This window comes from Anolis carolinensis, chromosome 2, assembly GCF_035594765.1.
Source record: "Anolis carolinensis isolate JA03-04 chromosome 2, rAnoCar3.1.pri, whole genome shotgun sequence".
Lineage (NCBI taxonomy): Eukaryota > Metazoa > Chordata > Lepidosauria > Squamata > Dactyloidae > Anolis > Anolis carolinensis.
The window spans coordinates 5,876,790-5,902,588 of NC_085842.1; the positions used below are offsets into that span (position 1 = coordinate 5,876,790).

The 25,799-nt window shown below is 47.8% G+C and overlaps 1 protein-coding gene and 1 long non-coding RNA gene across 3 annotated transcripts in view; both read left to right on the forward strand.

Moving 5' to 3' along the window:
* The window catches only part of LOC103282626 (major histocompatibility complex class I-related gene protein-like), a 233,254-nt gene that overhangs the window by 68,749 nt on the left and 138,706 nt on the right, over positions 1 to 25,799 (forward strand). The gene's annotated exons all lie outside the window — the stretch shown is intronic.
* Positions 556 to 4,423, forward strand: LOC134296890 (uncharacterized). The gene is made up of 3 exons (XR_010003712.1): positions 556 to 807; positions 1,016 to 1,177; positions 3,437 to 4,423. It is a non-coding gene; the product is annotated as an uncharacterized LOC134296890 (long non-coding RNA).

Below are 25,799 nucleotides of genomic sequence, written 5' to 3' on the forward strand. Positions count from 1 at the left end.
GTGACCTTGGAGGGCCACATCTGGCCCATGGGCCTTAGTTTGGGTACCCCTGACCTATATACTCAAGTATAAGCTGACCTGAATAGAAGCCAGCCAGGACCCTCACTCGAGTATAAGCCGAGGGGAGCTTTTTCAGCCCTAAAAAAGGGCTGAAAAACTAGGCTTATACTCGAGTATATACAGTAACTGATCACTGAAGTCAGTGTTGATACATTGTATATAAATTAGTAAGAAAGTTTAAAAAGGAACCCCAATGTGATCCCTGCATTAGGTGCCATAGTGGTGGCCCAGTGGGAGGTCACTACATTGGGAGGCATTAGTGGGGCACTTAAGGAGCTCTCATGGTTGCTCTCATTCTCACACTAACACGCCTCTCAAAAGGCCATTCATGAAGAAAAGATGGGAATTCAGTAAAACCTGCTGCTGCAGAAAGAAGGGAGCTGTATGTTCACTTCGATAGATTTAGTTTGTTCTGCAAAGTGCTCAAAGAGCGGAGGGAGAAAGACGAATTTGAGCACTGTATCCTGGGAATTGAAACTACAAGGTGTCACGTTTTTGTGTATATTTCTGTGCTAAAATCAGTGAGGATTAGCTTTTCATTCCATGTGCATCTGTCCCCTCCAAAAAAGAAGAAAGCATCTAGATGTCACAATCCTTTTTTTGCTCCAAACAATTGGCCCCATGTTTCCTTTGTTTTTATTTATTTATTTCCAGCATTTATACCCCACCCTTCTCACCCGCGGGGACCCAGGGCAGCTTGCAACAGTTGGCAAGAAAGCGATGAAGGGTTCGGCAGCACTGAGGAAGGTAAGCATTAAGAAAGAGCAAGAAAGGTGGCTGCGGGAGGTCTGCAACCCTGGGAGATGGTAGCACAGCTGTGTCTCTCCACTATCCTCTCTACTTGATAAATGATTTTTAAAAGAGTTAAACCAGAGTAGTTGGGAAATAATTAGCTGACAAGTGAAGTCAGATGTCAAGAAATCTGGGTATTTTACTATGCTATTTCACATTATAGGACTTGAACGTCCTCAGATTTTGGTGTCTACTGGAAACCAAATACCAGCAGATATCAAGGGTCCACTATACTGGGGGCTGAAAGGCTCAGCCCAGCTCCCGCCTGGCACCTGGAGACTGATCTAGCTGAGTTTTGGCACCATTACCATTATGACAACCACAGGTATGTCTCAATTGGTTTTTGGCCCCACCCGTAGCCCTGGGCACACTCTTGATTTGGTTTTCTGTTCAGGATGAGATGATGGTGATGGTGTTCACATCCCCTTTGTCATGGACTGATCACTACCTGGTTAGGTTTAGACTCACTGGGGCTCTAAACCTCCACAGGGGTGGAGGGCTGATTAGGATAGTCCGCCCCAGAAGGCTTATGGATCCAGATGGATTCCTGAAAACTCTTGGGGAGTTTCCTGCCACTTGGGTAGGTGATTCTGTCAAAGCTCTAGCAGACCTCTGGAATATGGAGGTGGCCAGGACAGTTGGCACAATCACTCCTGAACGTCGCCTTTCACAAAGCAGAGCCAAATCAGCCCCCTGGTATTCCATTAGCTGGCATCCCTTCCTTACTCTGTTTTTTAAAAACAGCTAAAATGCATTTATATTCTCTTACGTATAGAGAAGAGGAGGATTAGAATACTATGCATGGTTATCATCAGTCAGGAATGGTGTTGCACCCTGGCTCTGTTGGCTGCTTAAATTTTTAAAATAATTTTAATAATTTAAATGTATTTTAAATCTGTTTAGATTTGTGTTTCGTTTTAATGTCAAATGTAGATTGGTTATGTTATAATCTCTTATTACTTTGTTATAGATGTGGATTTATTTCCTGGTTTTGGTTGGGTTATCTATCTGTTTTTGTTTAGTTAATTACGGCATTGAATATTTGCTGATTTTTGTTGGAAACTGCCCTGAGTCCCCTTGGAGAGACAGGGTGGGATATAAATAAATTTTCTACATTATTATTATTATTATTATTATTATTATTATTATTATCATTATTATTATTTTGTCTGGTGAAAATTACACGTCAGCATTTTAGATGGATTAGGGATCCGCTGGTTTCCCCTGTAATAGGCAGTAAGAGCACCTAAAGCTTCGGAGAGCTTCTGTTCAACCCTTTCAAAGCTTCCTGCTTAGGCAGTGATAGCACGATCGTCAGCATAGATGAAACTCTCTGTCCCTTCTGTCAGTGGATGGTCATTTGGGTAAATTTTAAAGATTGATAGAGCAAGCACACTCCCCTGAGGCAGGCCATTCTCCTGTCTTCACCACCTACTTCTCTGACCCTGGAACTCAATAAAAAAGCTCCTGCTTTGTAGCAGATTTCCTTTGAAGAAGGTGAGGTGGTAGTCCTTTGTGATATTATACATTTTTCTCAGGAGGAGATGATGGTTTACAGTATCATAAGTTGTTCACAGGTCTGTGAAGAGAGCTCCTGTAATCTGCTGCCTTTCAAAACCATGTGCTGAGTCAGGTTCAGAACTTGTGATGTGCAGCTTTTCCCTGTCCTGAAACATATCAGACTATGTGGCGTGACATAAATTTTTAAATATTCATTTATTTATTTATTTATTTATTTACAGTATTTCTATTCCGCCCTTCTCACCCCGAAGGGGACTCAGGGCGGATCACATTATAACACACATAGGGCAAACATTCAATGCCCATAAACACATCAAACAGAGACTGAGAGACACACGCAGAGGCAAGTTAACCTTCTTCTGAGGGGATGTTGGCCACAGGGGGGAGCAGCTGCTTCATCATCCACACTGACGGCACTTCCTCATTCCTGGTCGTAAATTAGTTAATCTTGCCTCCCCACTTATAAGTGGTACCTTATCTCCTACTTGATAGATACAACTATCTTTCGGGTTGCTAGGTCAGCAACAAGCAGGGGCTATTTTTTATTTTTAATTGACGGGTGCTCACCCCGCCACGGGCTGGCCTTGAACTCATGACCTCATGGTCAGAGTGATTTAAGGCAGCTGCTCAACAGCTGCGCCACAGCCCGGCCCCAATGTTTTCCCGCTCCTAGTCCTGGAATCTCCCCTTCACTTCACTTTAGTGAACACATTCTGAGGTCTGGTCTGGTCCCTTCCCTCTTTCTGAATGAGCCGCATTGAGTCTATATTGAGAAAAAAGTACAGTAAAAGTAAAATCAATAAAAGTGTCTCTGGAACCTGTGAGTTTCTCCTTTATGTGTTGTACATTACTCAACTCTGGTGACAATATAATCTGGTGCTGTAAGAAAACCCAGAGTCTATTTCTGCTGTATTCTGCTGAGAACACAGACTCTCTTTTTTTTGGCTAAAACTTACACATTTTTCTGGTTACTGATTAAGGCTCCTTTACCCTCGATCAAATTATTTGTGATTCATTCTCCTGCCCTCATTCTAAAGCTTTTTTCTGTTTTATCTCTTTGTAGCGCAACTAGCAGGTCTGCCCTATGAATTGAGGAAAAGTTCATCCGCCTAAGTGTTGGATTTTGGTGCGCCGTTTAAGAATTTCTTCAAGGTTTTCCACTGGATGTCAACAATTTAAATTTGTAGAAATATTTATATTGCAAAGAGTTGGGCCTGAGGTACGAGGCTTGAATGAAAAGTAATGCCTCCACCTTCGTAACTCCTCAACAGATGGCAGTCCTGGTCTGCAGCAGGTACTGGCTTATTCAGTAGACTCTCCTCTACAGTTCCATTTGGTGGGAAGCCTGAGCATTGAACGGCTGTGTTGTTAAAGTGCAAAGTATGGGACCCTGCGCAGACGGTCGGTCAATGCGACTTAAGCAACGTGCAGTCATTGAATTCTCGACAGCAGAAGGTGCCACCACAAAGGAGATTCATCAGAGAATGCAAGCTGTTTATGGGGATTGTGTTGATGGGAGAGTAAGTTTCAAGAAGTGGGAACATCTGACTTGCGTGACAAACAAAGAGTTGGACGTCCTGCGACAGCAACCACCGAGTTTCAAGCTAAAGGTTGACAGATTGATTCAGAACGATTGCCATATCACTCAGAGAGAAATTTCAAGCATAATCGGCATTTCGCAAAAATTATTGCTTTGCTTGGCTATCAGAAGATCTGTGCAGGACGGATACTGTGAGATGCTGGTTGTGGAAGCAGAGTGCCGACTTCTTCCATGACGGTTTCAGAACTGCGGCAATTTTTAAGGGTTTTTTTCATGTCAGGAGTGACTTGAGAAACTGTAAGTCGCTTCTGGTGTGAGAGAATTGGCCATCTGCAAGGATGTTAGAGAAAGAACTACCCCACTCCTGAAGCAGCTACACTGGCTTCCGGTTTGTTTCTGGGCGCAATTCAAGTTGCTGGCTTTGGCCTACAAAGCTGTATACAGTTTGGGCCCAGCCTACTTGAGGGACTGTAGCTCCTTCTACCAACCCACTCGAGCTTCTTTTTTTTTTTTTTTACGAATTTTTATTTTTTAAAACACAAAAAATACATACCATACACATACAAAACATTTACAATTCTCACCACCAACACGAGGATTATTTTCATTTACATATTCATTTATTTTTGAGACAATCTTTATATCTTTATACATTTCCATCCTATATACTATATAACAATTGTATCTTATTTCTTATGGCTTGATCTCTGGATTGATTCATGATATAGTTCTTTACCCTTGTCCATCTTTCTTCCATTTCTCTCATTTTTAAAACATTTAATTTCACATTTATAATTTCAAATTCCATTTGCTCCACCATATATTGGTACCATTTATTTACTGTCCATTTTGATTTATCTTTCCACCCTAATATTATTACTGCTTGTGCACATTCAATTATTGCTTCTTTTATTTCCCATTTCCTCTCTTTTCCCTAATACAGTAGAGTCTCACTTATCCAAGCTAAACGGGCCAGCAGAAGCTTGGATAAGCGAATATGTTGGATAATAAGGAGGGATTAAGGAAAAGCCTATTAAAGATCAAATTAGGTTATGATTTTACAAATTAAGCACCAAAACATCATGTTATACAACAAATTTGACAGAAAAAGTAGTTCAGTGCGCAGTAATGTTGTGTTGTAATTACTGTATTTACGAATTTAGCACCAAAATATCACAATATATTGAAAACATTGACTACAAAAATGGCTTGGATAATCCAGAAGCTTGGATAAGCGAGGCTTGGATAAGTGAGACTCTACTGTACCGCTATTTCCTTTGTTATGACCCACTCATTTCCTAGTATTTGATTTGACTCATTTTGTATAGTCTGCCAAAAATATTGTACATATTCACATTCCCACATCTTGTGCATAAACCGCCCTTTCTGATGACATCCATGCCAGCACTGACTACTCCCCTTTTTATAGTAGTACTAGCTGTGCCCGGCCACGCGTTGCTGTGGCGAAGTCTGGTGGTCTGGGAAATAAAGTATTGAGGAATTGGTGGTAGTTAAGCTAAAGGGTAAAGGTTTTGCCCTGACATTAAGTTCAGTCGTGTCCGACTTTGGGGGTTGGTGGTCATCTCCATTTCTAAGCCAAAGAGCCGGCGTTGTCCGTAGACTCCTCCAAGGTCATGTGGGGTGACTGCATGGAGCACCGTTACCTTTCCGCTGGAGCGGTACCTATTCATCTACTCTAATTTGAATGTTTTTGAACTTTAGGGTTGGGAGAAGCTGGGGTTAACAGTGGGGGCTCTGTCCGTTCTTCGAATTCAAACCTGCGACCTTTCGGTCCAGAAATTTAGCAGCTCAGCGCTTGAACACGCTGCAGCATCAGGGGATATTATTTCCTAAAGGTTGTGAATATACAATGTTTTTGATTGTTTTTGTGTGTTGGAGGCAAGTATGAATGTTGCAATTAGGGAAAATGATTAGCATGTAATGGCCTTGTAGCTTTAAAGCCTGGCTGTTTCCTCCTTGAGTGAATTTTTTTGGGAGGTGTTAGCTGGCCCTGATTGTTTCCTGTCTGGAATTCCCTTGTTTTCAGAGTGGTGTTGTTTGTGATATTTTATGTGCTTCTACTGTCTGTGGCCCTCAGAAAACAGAGGACTTGCCAGACTTTGGTGATGGGAATACTTTGTTGGGAGGTGTTAGCTGGCCCTGATTGTTTCCTGTGTGGAATTCCACTGTTTTCAGAGTGTTCTTTATTTAGTGTTCTGATTTTAGAGATTATATTGTTGTGTATTATTGTACCACAGTAATTATTTCATATTACAGTAGAATCTCAGTTATCCAACATTTGGTAATTCAATGTTCTGGATTATCCAACGTAGTCTGCGTTTTAGTAGTCATTTTTTTTGTACTCAGTGTTTTAAATTGTGATACTTTTTCTGTCAAATTTGTTGTATAACATGATGTTTTGGTGGTTAATTTGTATAATGATTACCTAATTTGATGTTTAATCGGGTTTTCCTGAATCCGTTCTTATTATCCAACATATTCAGTTATGCAATGTTGTGCTGGGATGTTTATGTTGGATAAGTGAGAATCTAGTGTATATTTATAATTTTGCAAGGAAGGCGTTTGCGTAATCTCCCGGGCACTGGAAAGGGGTAAATAAATAACAGAAGAGGAGAAGGCGCTCTGTACATGCTCAGGGGCCAGGTGGGAGGTGTGGCGGGCTGAGGTCTGCCCTTCTCCTTTGCCCCTCAATTCCGGCCCTTCCCCTCCTACCGGAGGCGGCACCGGTGTGGTGGTGGGTTGGCGGGCCTGGTAAGCCAGGGAAGAGCGGGCTCTGGTGGAGGCGCAGGCCCCGGGCGTAGCGGCTTCATCCCCGCCTCCGCGCTTCCCGGTGCCGGCCTCCATGTTCTTCCCGCGCAGTAGGAGGAAAGGAGGAGGCCTGAGCAGTAGCGAGGAGGAGGAGGAGGAGGAGAACCGGGCTGGGAAGGCGGGCGATGGGGCGCTTGTCTGTCGCTGCAGGCCGGAGAGGAAGAAAAAAGGGTGGGAAAGGGTTCCTCTCCACACAGAGGGAGAGAGGCAGGACTCGCTTTTCCAGAAGTGCCTTGTGCGGAGGTGACATTGTTGGCGCGAAACACCAGGAAGGTACCAAGGGAGGGGAAAAGAGGCCTTTTTTGTTTCCTAGGCGAGATGTTAGGACAGGGACGGGTCAGCTTAGGCCCTCCGGGTGTTTTGGAGTGGAACTTCAGATTCGAGGATGAGTAGGTCAGCCTCGTGAGGCGGAGGTGTGCCTTCTCCTGCCGAGTCCCTGGCTTTGGCGGTGAAGGCGGCAATAGAGGGTGAGGAAGGGGGGGACAGTTTTGTGTGTGTGCGCGCACGGGAAGGGTTCGGAGGATTGTGTTTGTGCGCATGCGCACATTGCCTGTTGTGCTTTTTAGTGTTGTGATTGTGTTTTTTGTTTGAATGTGTTGTATCTTACTGAAGGCGGGGATGATGGATTGTGTTGGTAATTTTAGAGTTTGGGGGGTGTTGGGTTTTGTTGTTTTGTGCGTCGCCACGACGCCAAAAGCCTTTTATATATACAGATGCTTACCTTTTACGATACCATTTGTGCAATATTTTCCTCCTCGTTTGTCAGGATCTCCAATCCTTGACATCTCTGCTCAGCGGACAAAGAACAGATGCCAGCCATAAAGCAGGCCGGCCATAAAACATCAATGACCCTCTGGTATGTGAGAGTCCCTATATATGTGGCACAAAAGAAGGTTCTGGTATTCAGTACAATAAAACTTGTTGGAATCTACCCGCGTGTGTCTTGGTGCTTTCTTTGGAAGACGGACCCACAGCACAACTGGGAGGAGAGAACCCGACAATTTGTACTGAATCACCTACTTTCTCTAGCTCCTACCTACAGCAACATGGAGGGAGGAGAGAGAGAGAACCAATTCGAATATTCCCGGGGAGAAGAAGCAAGCGCCGACGGAGAAACGAGGGAGGAACCCCTCAGCCTCTCGGAGGAAGCAAGCTCCGATGGAGGGGAGAGGGAAGAATCCCACACCCCCGTGGACGCAGCCACTTCCCCCCCCAACCGTGGCCACGCAATGGAGGGTCACGCCAGCGGGGCCGGAGAGGCCGCACAGAGCCGAGCCATCCACCGCCTGGGAGCTTGGCAACCCCCACCCGACGGAGAGTCAAGGAATGCAGGAGATGAGACAAGAAATAGCACAACTGCGGGAGATGGTCCATTCCCTGATCCTGGCACAACAGCAGGGCAGCCCCAGGGGGCAGAACGCCAGCTCCGTCCTCCCAGCGGCCGCTCCTTCCCCTCCGGTAACCTCCCCCGGCCTCTCCGCAGCAGCCCCTTCCCCCTACAGACAAAGGACTGGGAGAGAGGGGGGGCAGCGAGGCCGGCACTACAAAGAGGAGAGGAAGTTGCAAGTCACCTTTGATGGGGACCCAGAGAAACTGCCTTTCTTTCTGATGAGAGTGGCTACCTTCATGAGCAAGTGGGAAGGCTCTTTTGAAAGCGAAATGGACAAGGTCCAACATGTGGCCGACCACTTCGAAGGAGCAGCCTCTGAATGGCTCCTGGCGCTGTACGACATGAGGGCACCGGAGCTCAACAACTTGGATGCCTTCATGGGGGCACTGAGATCCCGCTTTGAAGACCGCCTGCGCAAGCAAAAAGCCAGGGCGAAACTCAGGAGCCTGAAGCAAGGTGCCCGCTCCGTTCAGGACTTTGCCTTGGAATTCAGAAGGCTGGCCTCCTTGCTACCTGAGTGGAATGAAGCCTATAGGATTGAAGTGTTCAAGGAGGGCTTGAGGCCAGACCTGGTGGAATGGGTGCTGGCCAGGGAGAACCCGGGCACCCTGGACAGATGGGTGGAAGCGGCTGGCGAGGGGGAGGTGCTGAAGGAGGAAATCAAAGACTTCCGCCGAAAGCAAACCCCCTCAGCCGGAAGCACTGCGGGCAGAAGCCATGCCCCTTCGAAGAACAGGGACAGGCTTGATCCGGCTGAGAAGGATCGGAGGTGGAAGATGGGCCTGTGCCTACGGTGTGGAGGTGAGGGGCATTTGGCCACCTCCTGCCCAGGAGGCGGGAAGAAACCTGCAGGACGCAGGACAGGAGAAGGCCAGCCCAAGGCCAACCTCAACCCAGGGAAGAAGACCAGCGCAACAGCACTGGCAGCAAAGCAGCAGAAACGGCCGGAGACCCCCTGCGACGGACCCCAAGATGCCTCCTCTGGCAGCGAACAGCTCTCGGGAAACGAGGTTTGCCTGGATTAAAGCGCGCCGGCGTCCAGGCAGAAGGAAGGAGGCGCGCTGGAGCAGCAGAGACTGGCAGTGCATCCTCCCCGCCCCAGGCAGCACGGAAGCGACGCTCCAAGACCGTGGTGAGTGGCACAGAATCCCCCTTCTGGCTGAAGGTGCAGCTGGGCAAAAGAGGGACTGGAACAGACTCGCCCATGCGGGCAATCCTGGACTCAGGCTGCACAAAATCCATAATAAAGCCTGAGGTCGCGCTTGGGATGGGGTTGGCCAAAGTGAAGCTTCGCTCACCAATAACCTTTGTGCAGATGGATGGGAGCGAAATGAAAGGGGGGCTCTGTAAATACAGGACTGAACAAGTATTGTTGCGGGTGGGAGACCATTGGGAGGCCATCCAGTTCATAATTGCGCCCACGGCCCGCTACAAATTGGTCCTAGGCTTGGATTGGCTGAAACGACACAACCCCATGGTGAAATGGAGGGAGGGGGACATCAGTTTCACAGACCCGGCATGCAGGGACCACTTACGGGACCTGGAGGCAAGCGAGAGGGGAGGGGCCGATGAGGGATGCAGCACACTCACTCTTTGCCCACCGGAGGGGGGGGGGAAGAGGGGGCTCTGAAGACCCAAAGCAGATGGCAGGAAGCGCTGAGTCAAAGAACAACACACACACCGCAACAGGAGAACACGAAGGGGGGAGGGAAGACCCCAAGCAAATGGCACAAGGCGCAGCCCAGGAAGGGGGGTGTGATGACCCATGGGCCTTGTAGTCCTGCTCAGGACATTGTAATTCCTGATGAAGATGAAAACTTGGGTTTTTTACCTTCCCAGTCTGAACTGGATTCTTCTCAGCCAGATCTTTCCCAGGCAGATCTGGGAACCTTGCACCTGCAAGAAAGTTGTCTCCCAGAAGTATGTCAAACAAGCCCAGAGCCTACTTCTCCCGTGTTCTTGCGCCGGGAGTTTTGTAAACAACAGAGAAGTTTGGAATCAGCTTCGCGCAGGAGTGCGAGGATTGCAGCTAAGAATGTGGCCAATTAAGACTGCTTCTCGTGAGAATCTTTGGGGAGTCTCACATCTGGTCTCAGAGTTTAGCTTTCGGTTCTGATTCCCAGAGAACTGCTTCGGCGGGAAAGTTAGACTCTATTTAGGTGTTTGACCCGCGTAGTAACTTCGCGGAGTCAATTCGTCAGCCTACGGAGCGAGTTGTGTCTGGACAGCGCGCTCCGATTCAAGCCTCGCTCCTGCTCAAGCCTTGCCTTGCTATCCAGCCTTCGCCTTGCTTCCCAGCCTTTGTTTATCTACGGACTTTGCCTTGTTTCCCAGGATCGATCCTTGCCTTGTTCCACGGATTTTATCAAGTTATTCCACGGACCTTGTTCTTGTTCTTAGTTACCTTGTTCCACGTTCAAGCCTTGTTTCAAGTATCAAGTTATTTCCTAGCCTCGCTCAAGTTTCATGGACTAAAGGACCTTGTCATCTCCCCTCACTTTGCTTGGCAAAGTGAGTGTTTCGGTTATTGGATTACAACTTTGGACCTTAATATTTCTTATTGGACATTGCTTTTTTGGACTAATTCTGACCTTTCCTGAAAGGTCTAATTCTGGACTATTTTCTACACTTGTTTTTATTAACTTTATATATTCCTTCAATAAAGATATTAGATAGATTCTGGCCTCTGTGTATGGTTATTGGTGCTCTGCAGCCTGGGTCCTGACAGTTTGACTCCGCCACCCTAAGCACCAATTAACCTCGGCCAGAATGTCTACCGGAGTCGTACCTGGGCCGAGCGGCCAGCCGATTACCTACACCATCGACAAGGATGAGGTGGACCGAATCCGTGATAAGCTCAATGCACAGGATGGAGAAATAAGGGGTTTGAAGGAACGCGGAATTCGTCTTCCGGCCATGGCGTTGCCAACCAAGTTTACTGGAGAAGCTTCCAAGGTTCATGTCTTCCGTCGCCAATGTCAAGCTTATCTAGAGGCCCGTGCTGCTGAGTTTCCCCAAGAAGACATCAAAGTGGCGTGGGTTTACAGTCTTCTAGACGGGCCAGCGGCCAGCTGGGCGACGGCCCTGTACGACCAAGCCTCTCCACACCTAAGATCAGCGCAACGCTTCTTGGACCACCTCAAGGAGACTTGGGGAATCGAGGACAATTTGGAGGCAGCCGGTCACAAACTCCGTCGCCTTTTCCAAGGAGACAGACCTATGTCTCAGTATATAGCCGAGTTCCGAGTGCTGGCCCACAACACCGGCTGGAACGATGTAGCCCTCAGGGGACAATTCCGGGAGGGTCTCAACATTGAAATGCTGGAAGAAATCTCCAAGGTGGATCCTCCCCAGACCCTCGAGGCACTCATTGATCAATGTTTACGGGCTGAAGTCATGATTGCCAACAGGAAACAGTGGGTTCGAGGCCAGGGCGGTAGAGCCGGGGCAAAACCCCCCGCTCCCGCCAGCGTTCAGCCACGTCCGGTCTGGAGACCCCCACCGCCAACCCCATACCCCAGAGGAGGCGAGGAGGTGCCGATGCAGTTGGGCAATGTGCGTCCCAGACTAGATGCCGCCGAGAAGGCCCGTCGTCAACGCTTAAACCTCTGCTGGTACTGCGGGAACGGGGGCCACTTCGCCAGAGAGTGCCCAGCCAAAGGGAAGCCTGCCGCCCGTCTTGCGGCGGCGTCCTCCACGGAGACGAAGACGTCTGAGCCGACTGGCACACAGCCGGCGGGGGAAGCCAACGACCGGGTGTAGAGAGGCTCGCCAACCCGGTCAAAAGATCCATCCAAGAGCCGCCAACCGGGGTCCTGTTCCTTCTCGTGGTCACATTATGGTCAGCAAAAAGGGGACCCGTCATGATCCACGCCATGATAGACTCTGGAGCTACCAACAATTTCATCGATAGAGAGTACGCCGACTCTCTGGGATTACAATATCATGATTTCAAGAATGCCCGTGTGGTGCAAGCCATAGACGGCCGCCCCCTCAAGACGGGCCCCGTAAGTCAGTGGTCGGAACCCACCAGGATGTGGATAAGGGAACATATGGAAGAGATTTCCTTCTTTGTTACCGAGGTCCCCCATTTCCCTGTGATTTTGGGAATTCCATGGCTGACTCTCCACGACCCTAACATCTCCTGGTCCAACAGAGAACTGCAGTTTGCTCCACCGTACTGCCAAAACCATTGCCTCGTAGCCAAGGTATGCCACGCCACAGACACCGAGCCCATCATCACCTTGCCAAAGAAGTACTCCGAGTATTGGGATGTATTCAATGAGAAAGAAGCCGAAAAATTACCCCCACATAGACCTTATGACTGTGCCATTGACTTGGTGGAGGGGGCCCCGATCCCGCGAGGGCATCTCTACTCCCTGACTGAACCAGAGCAAGAAGCTCTCAGGGAATTCCTAGAGACAAACCTTCGCAAGGGATTCATCAGACCCTCTCAATCCCCAGCCGCCTCCCCAGTGATGTTTGTGAAGAAGAAGTCAGGGGAACTACGCTTGGTGGTGGACTACAGAGCATTGAACAATATCACCAAGCGGAACAGCTATCCCCTGCCCTTAATCTCGGATCTACTGGATCGGCTTCGAGGAGCCAAGGTTTACACCAAGCTGGATCTTCGGGGGGCTTACAACTTAGTTCGCATCAGGGAAGGGGACGAGTGGAAGACCGCCTTCCAGACCAAATTCGGATTATTCGAGTCCCGAGTTATGAATTTCGGTTTATGCGGAGCCCCCGCAACGTTCCAGCATTTTGTCAATGACATTTTTCAGGACTATCTAGACAGGTTCTTGATAATCTACCTGGACGATTTTTTGGTGTTTTCTAGATCACAATCAGAACATGAGAACCACGTCAAAATGGTGTTACAACGATTGCGGGATCATGGACTTTATGCCAAGCTGGAAAAATGCGCCTTTGATCTGCAAGAGGTAGATTTCCTTGGTTACCGCATCTCGCCTCTAGGGCTTTCCATGGATCCAGCCAAGGTTTCAGCAGTATTGGAATGGCGGGCGCCAACTAACAAGAAAGAGGTGCAGCGTTTCTTGGGGTTCGCGAACTATTACCGCAAGTTCATTCCAGATTTTGCCCGCTGGTCCGACCCCATCACTAGCTGCATCCGTGGAAAGCAGCCTTTTCGCTGGACTGATCAAGCAGAGAAAGGGTTCCAGCAACTAAAGAAACTATTCACCTCCCAGCCAATTCTACAGCACCCAGATCCTGAAACCCCTTTTGTGGTGCAAGCGGACGCCTCTGATGTGGCAATTGGGGCTGTACTCTTACAACCGGTGGGAGATCACCTCCACCCCTGTGCCTTTTATTCTCGTCAACTAACCACACCAGAGAGGAATTACACCATTTGGGAAAAAGAACTACTGGCCATAAAGGCAGCCTTTGAAACTTGGAGACATTGGCTAGAAGGGGCCAAATTTCCCATTGAAGTCCACACTGATCATCGTAATCTAGAACATCTAAGAACTGCCCGCAAACTAAATCAGAGGCAGCAACGTTGGGCTTTATTCTTTGAACGTTTCAACTTCCAGATCCATTATGTGACCCCAGCCCAAACCAAGCAAGCAGACGCCCTGTCACGTAAACCGGAATACGCTGCAGGACGCAAGGAGACCTTTGAATCCCAACTGCTACAACCCGAGAACTTTGCCACGCTCACGGTGGGGAACACCAAATCCATTCCCATTGGTTCAACTTCCCCTACTCCAGGACCCATCTGTGCTCAAGAAATCAGGGCTAGTCAGCAAGCAGATGCCTGGGCGCAGGACCAACTTCGCCAAGGTCTGCATTTTCCCTTTTCGCTTAAAGATGGACTGCTTTGCTATAGAAATCATGTTTATATCCCACCCGGACCGGGCAGGGAAAAAGCGCTTCGTCTGTGTCATGACTGCAAACCAGCAGGACACTTCGGACTATTTAAAACTATGCATTTGATCCTAAGGGATTTTTGGTGGCCCAAGATCCGCAAGGATGTGGAAAAATATGTCAACACCTGCCCAGTATGCCAGCGCTCCAAGATACGAAGGGAGAAGCCCTCAGGGCTTTTACACCCCCTTCCTACCCCATCTCGCCCATGGGAAATAATTTCCGCGGATTTCATCACTGACCTACCACCTTCCTGTGGATTCACCACGATCTTGGTGGTGGTGGACCTTTTCACCAAGTTAGCCCATTTCATTCCCTGTGAAGGCCTCCCCACGGCCAAAGAAACTGCGGATCTATTTCTTCAACATGTTTTCAGACTACATGGATTGCCCAAGAGTTTAGTCACAGATCGTGGATCTCAATTCACCTCTCGTTTTTGGAAGGCACTACAAAAACTATTGGGCATAGACTCTCGCTTATCTTCAGCTCATCATCCCCAAACAGATGGGCAAACGGAGCGCACCAATGCCACTTTGGAGCAGTATCTTCGCTGTTATGTAAACTACCAACAGGACAATTGGGCTTCTCTGTTACCACTGTCTGAGTTTGCCTACAACAATGGAGTTCAAGCTTCTACAAAAGAAACGCCGTTCTTTGCAAACTACGGCTTCCATCCACGTTTCTTCCCCCCTGTCATTGAAACTTCAGAAGTTCCCGCAGCAGAGGATTGGCTGCAGGAACTCACAGCGGTGCAACAACTTTTGCTCCAGCAACTGGATCAAGCCAAGGAGGACTATAAACGCCACGCTGACAAACATCGCCAGCCGGGCCCCGAAATCAAGGTAGGAGATCGGGTTTTCCTGTCCACTCGCTTTCTACCCTCCCACCGCCCTTGCCGGAAGTTAGATGCCCGTTTCATTGGCCCCTATCCAGTGGTGGCGCAATTAAACCCCGTGACTTTCAAACTCCAACTTCCGCGTTCAATGCACATTCACCCAGTGTTTCACCGTTCCCTGCTCCTTCCGGCGGATGGTGTGCGACCTGATACAGACCAACCGGCCCCCCCTCCTGTTTTGATGAATGGGGAGGAGGAGTTCGAGGTTGAGGACATTTTGGATTCTCGCTTTCACCGCCGCCGCCTACAATATCTCATTGACTGGGTGGGTTTTGGCCCTGAGGAACGCTCTTGGGAGGACGCCTCCACAGTCCATGCTCCTGATCTAACCCGTCGCTTTCATCAGACCTATCCCACCAAACCGCGACCTCGCGCCTCGGGGAGAGGGCCCCAGTTTGGGAGGGGCCTTGAGGAGGGGGATAGTGTGATGACCCATGGGCCTTGTAGTCCTGCTCAGGACATTGTAATTCCTGATGAAGATGAAAACTTGGGTTTTTTACCTTCCCAGTCTGAACTGGATTCTTCTCAGCCAGATCTTTCCCAGGCAGATCTGGGAACCTTGCACCTGCAAGAAAGTTGTCTCCCAGAAGTATGTCAAACAAGCCCAGAGCCTACTTCTCCCGTGTTCTTGCGCCGGGAGTTTTGTAAACAACAGAGAAGTTTGGAATCAGCTTCGCGCAGGAGTGCGAGGATTGCAGCTAAGAATGTGGCCAATTAAGACTGCTTCTCGTGAGAATCTTTGGGGAGTCTCACATCTGGTCTCAGAGTTTAGCTTTCGGTTCTGATTCCCAGAGAACTGCTTCGGCGGGAAAGTTAGACTCTATTTAGGTGTTTGACCCGCGTAGTAACTTCGCGGAGTCAATTCGTCAGCCTACGGAGCGAGTTGTGTCTGGACAGCGCGCTCCGATTCAAGCCTCGCTCCTGCTCAAGCCTTGCCTTGCTATCCAGCCTTCGCCTTGCTTCCCAGCCTTTGTTTATCTACGGACTTTGCCTTGTTTCCCAGGATCGATCCTTGCCTTGTTCCACGGATTTTATCAAGTTATTCCACGGACCTTGTTCTTGTTCTTAGTTACCTTGTTCCACGTTCAAGCCTTGTTTCAAGTATCAAGTTATTTCCTAGCCTCGCTCAAGTTTCATGGACTAAAGGACCTTGTCATCTCCCCTCACTTTGCTTGGCAAAGTGAGTGTTTCGGTTATTGGATTACAACTTTGGACCTTAATATTTCTTATTGGACATTGCTTTTTTGGACTAATTCTGACCTTTCCTGAAAGGTCTAATTCTGGACTATTTTCTACACTTGTTTTTATTAACTTTATATATTCCTTCAATAAAGATATTAGATAGATTCTGGCCTCTGTGTATGGTTATTGGTGCTCTGCAGCCTGGGTCCTGACAGGGGGCCTAAGAGTAACACAAACACATCAACAGGAGAATAGGAAGGGGGGAGGGAAGACCCAGAGCAAATGGCAGGAAGCACAGCCCAGGTCCGGGGGCCAAAGAGGAACACAAACACCTCAACTGGAGAACAGGAAGGGGGGAGGGAAGACCCCGGGCACATGGCAGGAAGCCCAGCTCACCCACTGGCGGGAGGGGGCAACACACCCACCTCTCAAACACTGGGGGACGAGGCAGGGTGCCCCCGGATACCAGCAGAATATGCAGACTTAGCAGAGGTCTTTGATGACAAGGAGAGTGACAAACTCCCTCCCCATCGAGATACAGACTGTGCTATTGAGATCTTGCCCAACTCCCCCATGCCCAAACAAAGAACCTACCCCATGACTCCCAAAGAAAGGGTTGCGCTGAAAGAATTCCTAGACAAGAACTTGGCCAGGGGCTTTATTCGCCCTTCCATGTCACCCTTGGGTGCGCCAGTCTTTTTCAGGGAAAAGAAAGATCACTCACTGAGGCTGGTCACCGATTATAGACACCTAAACGCAATCAGCGCCACACAATCATATCCTCTCCCTTTGATTAAAGACATGCTGGCGCAACTTAGCACCGGTAAGGTCTTTACCAAACTGGACCTGAAGGAAGCTTTTCATCGTGTGAGAATTCGAGCAGGGGACGAATATAAGACAGCCATAAACACTGTCTATGGAAAGTACGAATTTTTAGTTTTGAATTTTGGTTTAAAATCCGGATCTGCAGTCTTCCAAAATCTCATTAACGAAGTGCTCAGGGAACACCTAGGTAAAGGTGTCCTCTGTTATTTGGATGATGTCCTCATCATTTCTAATGACCTTGAATCTCATGTCCCCCTAGTACGACAAGTACTAAAAAAACTGTTGGCCAACCAATTGTATGTCAAGCTGCCCAAGTGTGCATTCCACCAAGACAAACTAGACTACTTGGGTTACCGCATCTCCAGCCAGGGCATTGAGATGGACCCCAGCAAAGTGCAGGCAGTACTGGGCTGGGAGCCCCCCAGGACACGGAGGCACCTACAAAGCTTCCTGGGATTTGCAAATTTCTACAGGCAATTCATACCCAACTTTGCCCAGGTAGCCCTGCCCCTCACTGACATGCTCAAAACGAAGAAAAAGGGAGGGGGAGCTCAATCAGACGCCAAGCCCAAACCAAGCGCAAAACTGCCCTGGAACAGGGAGGCCCAGGAGGCCTTTGAAATGCTAAAATCTCTCATGAGTTCAGAGCCGATCCTGAAACACCCAGACACCCAACACCCCTTTGTCATACAAGTAGATGCCAGTGATGCAGCCACGGGGGCAGTGTTACTCCAGAAGGATGACAAGGGCATGTTGCGCCCCTGCAGTTACCTCTCCCGAAAGTTCAACACAACAGAGTCACACTGGCCCATCTGGGAAAAGGAAGCTGCCGCAGTCAAATTTGCCTTAGAAGCCTGGAGGCACCTTTTGGAAGGAGCCCCTCACAAATTTGTAGTGTACACGGATCACAGAAACCTAGAAGCACTCCAAACACCACGCAAAATGACCCCAAAGCAACTGAGGTGGGCCAAATTCTTTGCCCGATTTGACTTTGAGCTAAAGTACCTGCCTGGAAAGGAAAACTTCCTAGCGGACGCCTTATCCAGGCTGCCGCAGTACCACGCAGATAAACAACACACAATGGGGACAATCTTTTCCAACACCCAGCTGGGAATGGGGGTGGTCACGAGGAGCAAGGCGAAGAAAGAGGGGACAGGACCAGAGGCCACCCCTCCCCCAGAGAAGGACATCAGGGACCCCTGGCTCAGGGAACACTATCAGGAATTAGATTATAAGGACGGGGTGTGGCTGAAAGGCAGCAGAACGTATGTCCCCGAGGACCAAAGGAAACTGCTCCTTCACGATCATCATGACAACAAAACAGCGGGGCACTTTGGATTTGCAAAAACCCTGCATTTAGTGCGGAGGAAATATTGGTGGCCTCTCATGAGAAAGGATGTGAAGGCGTATGTTCACCAATGCCCAGTCTGTGCCACAGTGAAAGGGGGAGGGGGCAAACCATCAGGGCTCCTCAGGCCCCTAGAAACCCCAGCAGCCCCCTGGGAACACATCAGCATGGATTTCATTGTAGACCTGCCCCCCAGCAATGGGAAGACCGTGATTTGGGTAGTAGTAGACCTCTTCTCCAAGCAGGCACATTTCATCCCATGCAGGAGCATGCCCAATGCAGAGCAATTGGCGCATTTGTTCATTGAACACTGCTATAAGCACCATGGGGCTCCCTCGAAGGTCATTTCAGACCGGGGCTCCGTATTTGTGTCCAGATTTTGGAAAGCGTTCCTACGCCAATTAGGGGCCAAGCAAGCCCTCAGCACGGCATACCACCCCCAGACTGACGGGCAAACAGAGAGGGTCAACCAGGTGCTGGAACAATACCTGAGATGTTACACCAACTACCAACAGGATAATTGGTCAAAGTTTTTGGCTTATGCCCAGGTGGCCTACAATAATTCGGTACATTCCAGCACAGGGCACTCCCCATTCGAGATAGTTTACGGCCGTAACCTCCGCACGTTGCCAACCCCAGAGGTCATCCAGTCTGACCCAGTCCCCTTTGCAGAATGGATGGCAAGAATCAAGGACGCATGGCCTGTCATCACACAGGCTCTTGACGAGGCCAAGGCAGCTTACAAACACCAAGCGGACAAACACAGGAGACCAGATTGGGACCTCAAGCCAGGGCAACAGGTCTACCTCTCCACCAAATACCTCAAGGGAAGGCAGCCAACCAAGAAGTTGGCAGCCAAATACATTGGCCCCTTCGCGGTCAAAAGACTAGTGAATGAAGTCACCGCAGAACTAGAACTCCCCCAGTCCTACAGGATGATTCACCCCGTTTTCCACTTCAGTCTCCTCAAACCAGCTCCCGAGAGCTCCCAGTGGCACCCAGCCAAGCCCCCGCCCCCGCCCATCATGATAGGGGGCAACCAACACTATGAGGTGGCAGAAATATTAGACTCCAGAGTCAGGAAAAACACTCTCCAATATTTCGTCAGGTGGAAGCATTTCCCCCTCAGTGAATCAGAATGGGTCAGGGATTCTGACATAAATGCACCCACACTCATCAAGAGGTTTCACGCTCAAAACCCACACAAACCTCCACACGAGGGGGGAGGACGGGTTTTGGGGGGGGCGTGATGTCAGGATCTCCAATCCTTGACATCTCTGCTCAGCGGACAAAGAACAGATGCCAGCCATAAAGCAGGCCGGCCATAAAACATCAATGACCCTCTGGTATGTGAGAGTCCCTATATATGTGGCACAAAAGAAGGTTCTGGTATTCAGTACAATAAAACTTGTTGGAATCTACCCGCGTGTGTCTTGGTGCTTTCTTTGGAAGACGGACCCACAGCACAACTGGGAGAAGAGAACCCGACAATGTTTCTCGTACTCTGGTATTCCTTTTCATCCCTATTGACTTTACCACATTTCTCATCTCTTGTTCCATGATTTGTAACTCCATTTCCCAGATACTTTTCAAATCCCGTATTGTACATCCATCAGCCTCTATTAGCATTGTATATATTTTGCTGGCCTGTGCCTTCTTTCCTTCCTCTTTTTCTCTTTTCAAAGGCCTTCCCAGACGAAGGATAACAGGCACTGCCAGTCTGATAAATAATTTGATAATACCTGACAAATAACTTTAGAGACCGGAGGTTATGGATATCTGTAAATGGTCCTTGCTGCAAGTTTTTAAAATTGTTTTATTTGATATGTTAATTGGGTTTTTATATTAAGATGATGTTTTAATCTGATTTTGTACTGCAGTTGGATGTATTTGTATGAATTTTATATGTTGTATGCCGCTTTGAATCCCACCCACGGGAGAAAAGAGGGATAAAAATAAATAAATAAATAAATAATGTTACATGAAACAAAGTTTGTGTACATTGATTCATCATAAAGCAATGGTGGATTTTGCAACGTTTTGCACCCCAAGTGGATTTTATTTAAAGCCAGGGCAGAAAGAGATGAGAGTGGGGAATGCCCCAGTGGGATTATTGAGCAGGGCCGGGCTGTGGCGCAGCTGGCTAGTAACCAGCTGCAATAAATCACTACTGACCGAGAGGTCATGAGTTCAAAGCCCGGGTCGGGTTAAGACCCTGACCATTAAATAGCCCGGCTTGCTGTTGACCTATGCAGCCCGAAAGACAGTTGCATCTGTCAAGTAGGAAATTTCGGTACGCTTTATGCGGGAGGCTAATTTAAGTAATTTACAACATCATAAAACTGCCAGCAACATGCCAGAAAGGAATGAGGAAGTACAGTCACTAGTGGATGGTGATGCAACAGTTCCCCCTGTGGCCGGAATCGTGAAGCTGGATTGTTAAATGCCTCTGTGCGTGTCTATACTGTATATTGTTCGTCTGATGGCATTGAATGTTTGCCATATATATGTTCATTGTAATCTGCCCTGAGTCCCCTTCAGGATGAAAAGGGCGGAATATAAATACTGTAAATAAAATAAATAAATAAAATGTTGGACCCCCGTCTCAAGCTACAAGGTGAGGCAGGTAATACATTTATTGTTATATGGAAGGCAAGGGATGAGGGCCAACGAGCTGGGATTTAATCCAGACCTTTGCAGTTAAAATTTGTGCATCAGCTGCGACCGTACTTCGAAAAGCCTGACTTGGTCCACACCTTAGTTACATCTAGTATGGATTACTGCAATGCACTCTACATGGGGCTGCCTTTGAAGATGGCTCGGAAATTGCAATTGGTAAAAAGATCAGGAGCTAGGTTACTAACTGGAGCTAATTATACTGAAGCAGCACCCACTCGCTGCCGATAAGTTTCCTGTCCCAATTCAAAGTGCAGGTTATCACCTATAAAGCCCTATGTTTCAGGTCTTTGTGACTGCATCTCCCCCTATGAACCGGTGTGGACCCTAAGATCCGCCGGGGAGGCCCTCCTCTCGGTCCCACCAACACAGTTGATGGGGACAAGGGAGAGGGCCTTCTCAGTGGTGGCCCCCCAGCTCTGGAACACCTTCCCCAGTGGACCTAGACAAGCTCCTACACTACAACACTTTAGGGAAGAGTTAAAAACTAGGAAAAAGTTAAAAACTTGGTTTGTCCAGCAGGCATTTGATAACATTTAGACCAGGGGTCCTCAAACTTTTTAAGTGGAGGGCCGATTCACACTCCCTCAGAGTGTTGGGGGGGGGGGGGGCGACTATGATGAAGTAGTCTAAAATTAGGATTATTGTTGTTGTGTGCCTTCAAGTCATTTCAGACTTAGGTCAACCCTTAGTCTAAAGTTTAGGACAGAGGCCAGGTCAATGACCTTGGAGGGCTGAATCCGGCCCATGGGCCTTAGTTTGGGGACCCCTGATGTAGACAACTTCATAAGACCATAGGTAAGCAAAGGGAGGTCTCTTTCCATCTAGATGGTCTCATAAGACCATTGGTAAGGAAAGGGACATCAAAGACCATCTAGATGGTTTCATAAGACCATAGAGAGGGAAAGGGACCCCCAAAGGCCATCTAGACAATCTCATAAAACCATAGATAAGGAAAGGGACCTTCAAAGACCATCTAGATGGTCTCATAGGACCATAGGTAAGCAAAAAGACCTCCAAAGACCAGGTAGACTTAGGTCAACCCTAAGTCTAAGGTTTAGGACAGGGGCCAGGTCAATGACCTTGGAGGGCCGCATCGGCCCATGGGCCTTAGTCTGGCTAGGATATCAAGACAGTAACCAGAACTGATTGCCAATCACTTAGCACTTTATATCTACATTCTGTGCACTCATCTGGGCTGCTATATTGATTACATGGATCTTTTAACTGATTCTATTTTAGAAGAGGTGGTTGTATCTAATTTATATACCTGGTTCATGTAATGTTATTATTTTTTCATGTTGATGTATTTTATTTTATGTATTATGTATTTTATTTATGGCACCTTTGTGTGCTATTTTGTAAGCTGCCCAAGTCCCTATGGGAGATGGTGGTGGGGTATAAATAAATTATTATTATTATTATTGACACAAAGACAAAGTATGACACAGCAAACAAGATAGATATGCTGGATTTCGTATCACAAAATCACAAGTCAAACACTTCCCAAGTGTCTAGGACTGTGTGATGTATTTTCAAATGATGAGCGCAGATCCCAGTAGGGTGGCCTTTTGCAGTTGGCAGATCATAATTTTGTCAATGTCTATTGTTTCCAAATGCCGGCTGAGATCTTTTGGCACGACACCCAGTGTGCCGATCACCACCGGGACCACCTGTACTGGTTTATGACAGAGCCTTTGCAGTTCGATTTTGAGGTCTTGATAACGGTTGCATTTTTCCTGTTGTTTTTCACCAATGTTGAATGTTTCCTGTATATTATTATTATTATTATTGTGAAGCAGAAGCCACTTGGGTGCCCCCTTGTCCCTCCCCCCAACTCTCTGGCAGAGAAGGCTCAAGGCCTTGGAATGCTACAGCTCCCAAGACTGTGACACAGGCCATGAACTGCTGGGCTTGGTGAGCCAGATGACCTTTCTCCCTGGCTGCAAAAATAGTTTCAGAGGAATATAAATAGCTGATAAGGGAATGCAATTCCCTTACTTCTGGATCATGGCCACACAGCCCGAAAGACATACAACCCTGGAATGCAATTAGCTTGACTTCCAGCAGACAGCCCTGGAATAGCAAGGCAGTTAGAGAAGGCAGTTGGTTTGATTTCTCCTCCAGCGGACAGCCCTGGAATAACAATTTTTATGTCCGAGTGTTTGAATGCAGAGAAGCTCAGCATCCACAAAGGCCTGAGGAATATAAAGCTCCGAGGGCCCTTCCAGACAGGCCCTATATCCCGGGATCTGATCCAAGGTTTTCTGCTTTAAACTGGATTATATGAGTCTGCATTGCCAGATAATCTGGGATAAACAGAAAACGCAGTAATGCTATGTAGAAATTACTGTATTTACGAACTTAGAACCAAGATATAACGATGTATTGAAAACATTGACTACAAAAATGCGTTGGATAATCCAGAACGTTGGATAAGTGAGACTCTACTGTAGTTGGCTTGTCCTGAAAGTCAGTCATATTCTTAATCTTGCTTGTTCCGTCCCCCAGGACGATGGTTTGCCTTACCTATTGGTCGTTTGTTTGTTTTCCCTCCTTTGCATTTTGTTTCAGCCTCTGGCTGCAAAAGCCCAGGAAAAGTGGCTTGGAGTCTGCAAGAGCTGGCTGCAGTTTTCTTTGCAATGATTGGTCAAAGAGTACAACATCTTAGGACCGCCCTTTTTTACCAGGGTCTAGTCTCCATTTTGGAGCCTCATTTTGGCTATAGTCTTCCAACGTGCTGCAGCTGTGCAAAGCTAACTGGGACAAATCATCCTCAAAACCAGGCCAATCTAAGCCTATCCAAATTAGATAAGTATTGAATTATACTGATCTGGAATAGGAAATCTAGTTAGAGGAGCAGGGTTATTCCGTCGCTTCTAGAACTAATCTTTGCTGTAAAGATAGGGAAGGAAAGAGTTTCTCCTTCTAATATAGACAGCGTGATTAGGGTATAGTGGTTTTATAATCACCTTTGCCTTCTGGAACCAGGGATAATTCTGCAACTAAAACCTATAGAAATTTGTTTCATTTTCTGTAACTTTAAGATCTGTGCCAGGTTTACAACCTTGTATGAATAAACATCCTTTTTTTTGAAGTTTTCCAGACTCAGTCTTTCAATATTTTTAGGACAGCTTATAGGGATTTGCAGTTCGCCCGGATAAAGGACGGCACGTTTCAGCTTTATAGTTTTTTTTATTGTCTGGCGGACGGCACATCGCTCTTGTTTTACTTGTAAGGATATGGACCTGGGGAGAGGTTGTGGCAAAGGCGGACTTGGGGATTGTTGTGGTTGTTGTAGTTTAGTGTCTGCTTTGTTATATTATATTAATGTTGGGACTTAAGTTGAGTCATTAAAAACTAAAACACCTTTTGCCAATACAGCAGAGTCTCACTTATCCAGGCCTCGCTTATCCAAGCCTCTGGATAATCCAAGCCATTTTTATAGTCAATGTTTTCAATATATCGTGATATTTTGGTACTAAATTTGTAAATACAGTAATTACTACATAGCATTACCATGTATTGAACTACTTTTTCTGTCAAATGTATTGTATAACATGATGTTTTGGTGCTTAATTTGTAAAATCATAACCTAATTTGATGTTTAATAGACTTTTCCTTAATCCCTCCTTATTATCCAAGATATTCGCTTATCCAAGCTTCTGCCGGCCCGTTTAGCTTGGATGAGTGAGACTCTGCTGTATTCTGTCCTCCTCACCCTCATCTAAGGTCCAAGGGTTGGCTCAGAAACTAGACATCCGGTGACGAGACCCACACTGCTTTCGATTTCACTCCTCTGCGTTAACGTCCTCTGCGTTAACGCTGAGTCTGCCCGGAAACCGGTGACGCTATGGTAAACCCCGGCCTCCTATTGGTGGGATGTTTTCCCCCTGGGCCAATCCCCGTTCGCTGCGCTTCTATAACTTTTCCACCTCACCACGACAAGGAGGACACTTCTCTCTCTGCTGGCGATGGCGCGACTGTTGCTGCTCCGGGTGGTGTCTCTCCTTCTCCTGGGACACCTGGGAATCGCCCTCCCGCCCCCGGCTCCCGGTGGTGAGACCTTTCCATCCAACCCTTCTTATGCTTGGCTAGAAAAAAAGGGGGCCAAACGCCTGTCTCTGCCGCCTTCTGCACTGCTTTCGCTTTTGAGAAAGGGGGGAAATGGGGGTAGGAATGCAGAGAATCAGGCTGCATCTACAGTTTCCGGTTACTGCAATTGGAGACCACTTGGGCTGCCATGGCTCAATGCTGGGGAATCGTGGGATATGTAGTTTTACAGGGCCCTGCCCACTACAGCTCCCAGGATCCCTGTACAATTTTTATTTTTGGTGTCAGGAACGACTGGAGAAACTGCAAGTCGCTTCTGGTGTGAGAATCATAGAATCATAGAATAGTAGAGTTAGAAGAGACCACATGGGCCATCTAGTCCAACCCCCTGCTAAGAAGCAGGAAATCGCATTCAAAGCACCCCCGACAGATGGCCATCCAGCCTCTGCTTAAAAGCCTCCAAGGAAGGAGCCTCCACCACGGCCCCGGGGAGAGAGTTCCACTGCCGAACAGCCCTTCTCACACTGAGGAAGTTCTTCCTGATGTTCAGGTGGAATCTCCTTTCCTGTAGTTTGAAGCCATTGTTCCGTGTCCTAGTCTGCAGGGCAGCAGAAAACAAGCTTGCTCCCAATTCCCTGAGAGAATTGGCCGTCTGCAATGACGTTGCCCAGGGGATGTTTTGATGTTTTTACCATCCTTGTGGGAGGCTTCTCTCATGTCCCCACATGGAGCTGGAGCTGAAAGAGGGAGCTCATCTGTGCTCTCCCCGGGTTGGATTCGAACCTAGCAGCCTGTAGAA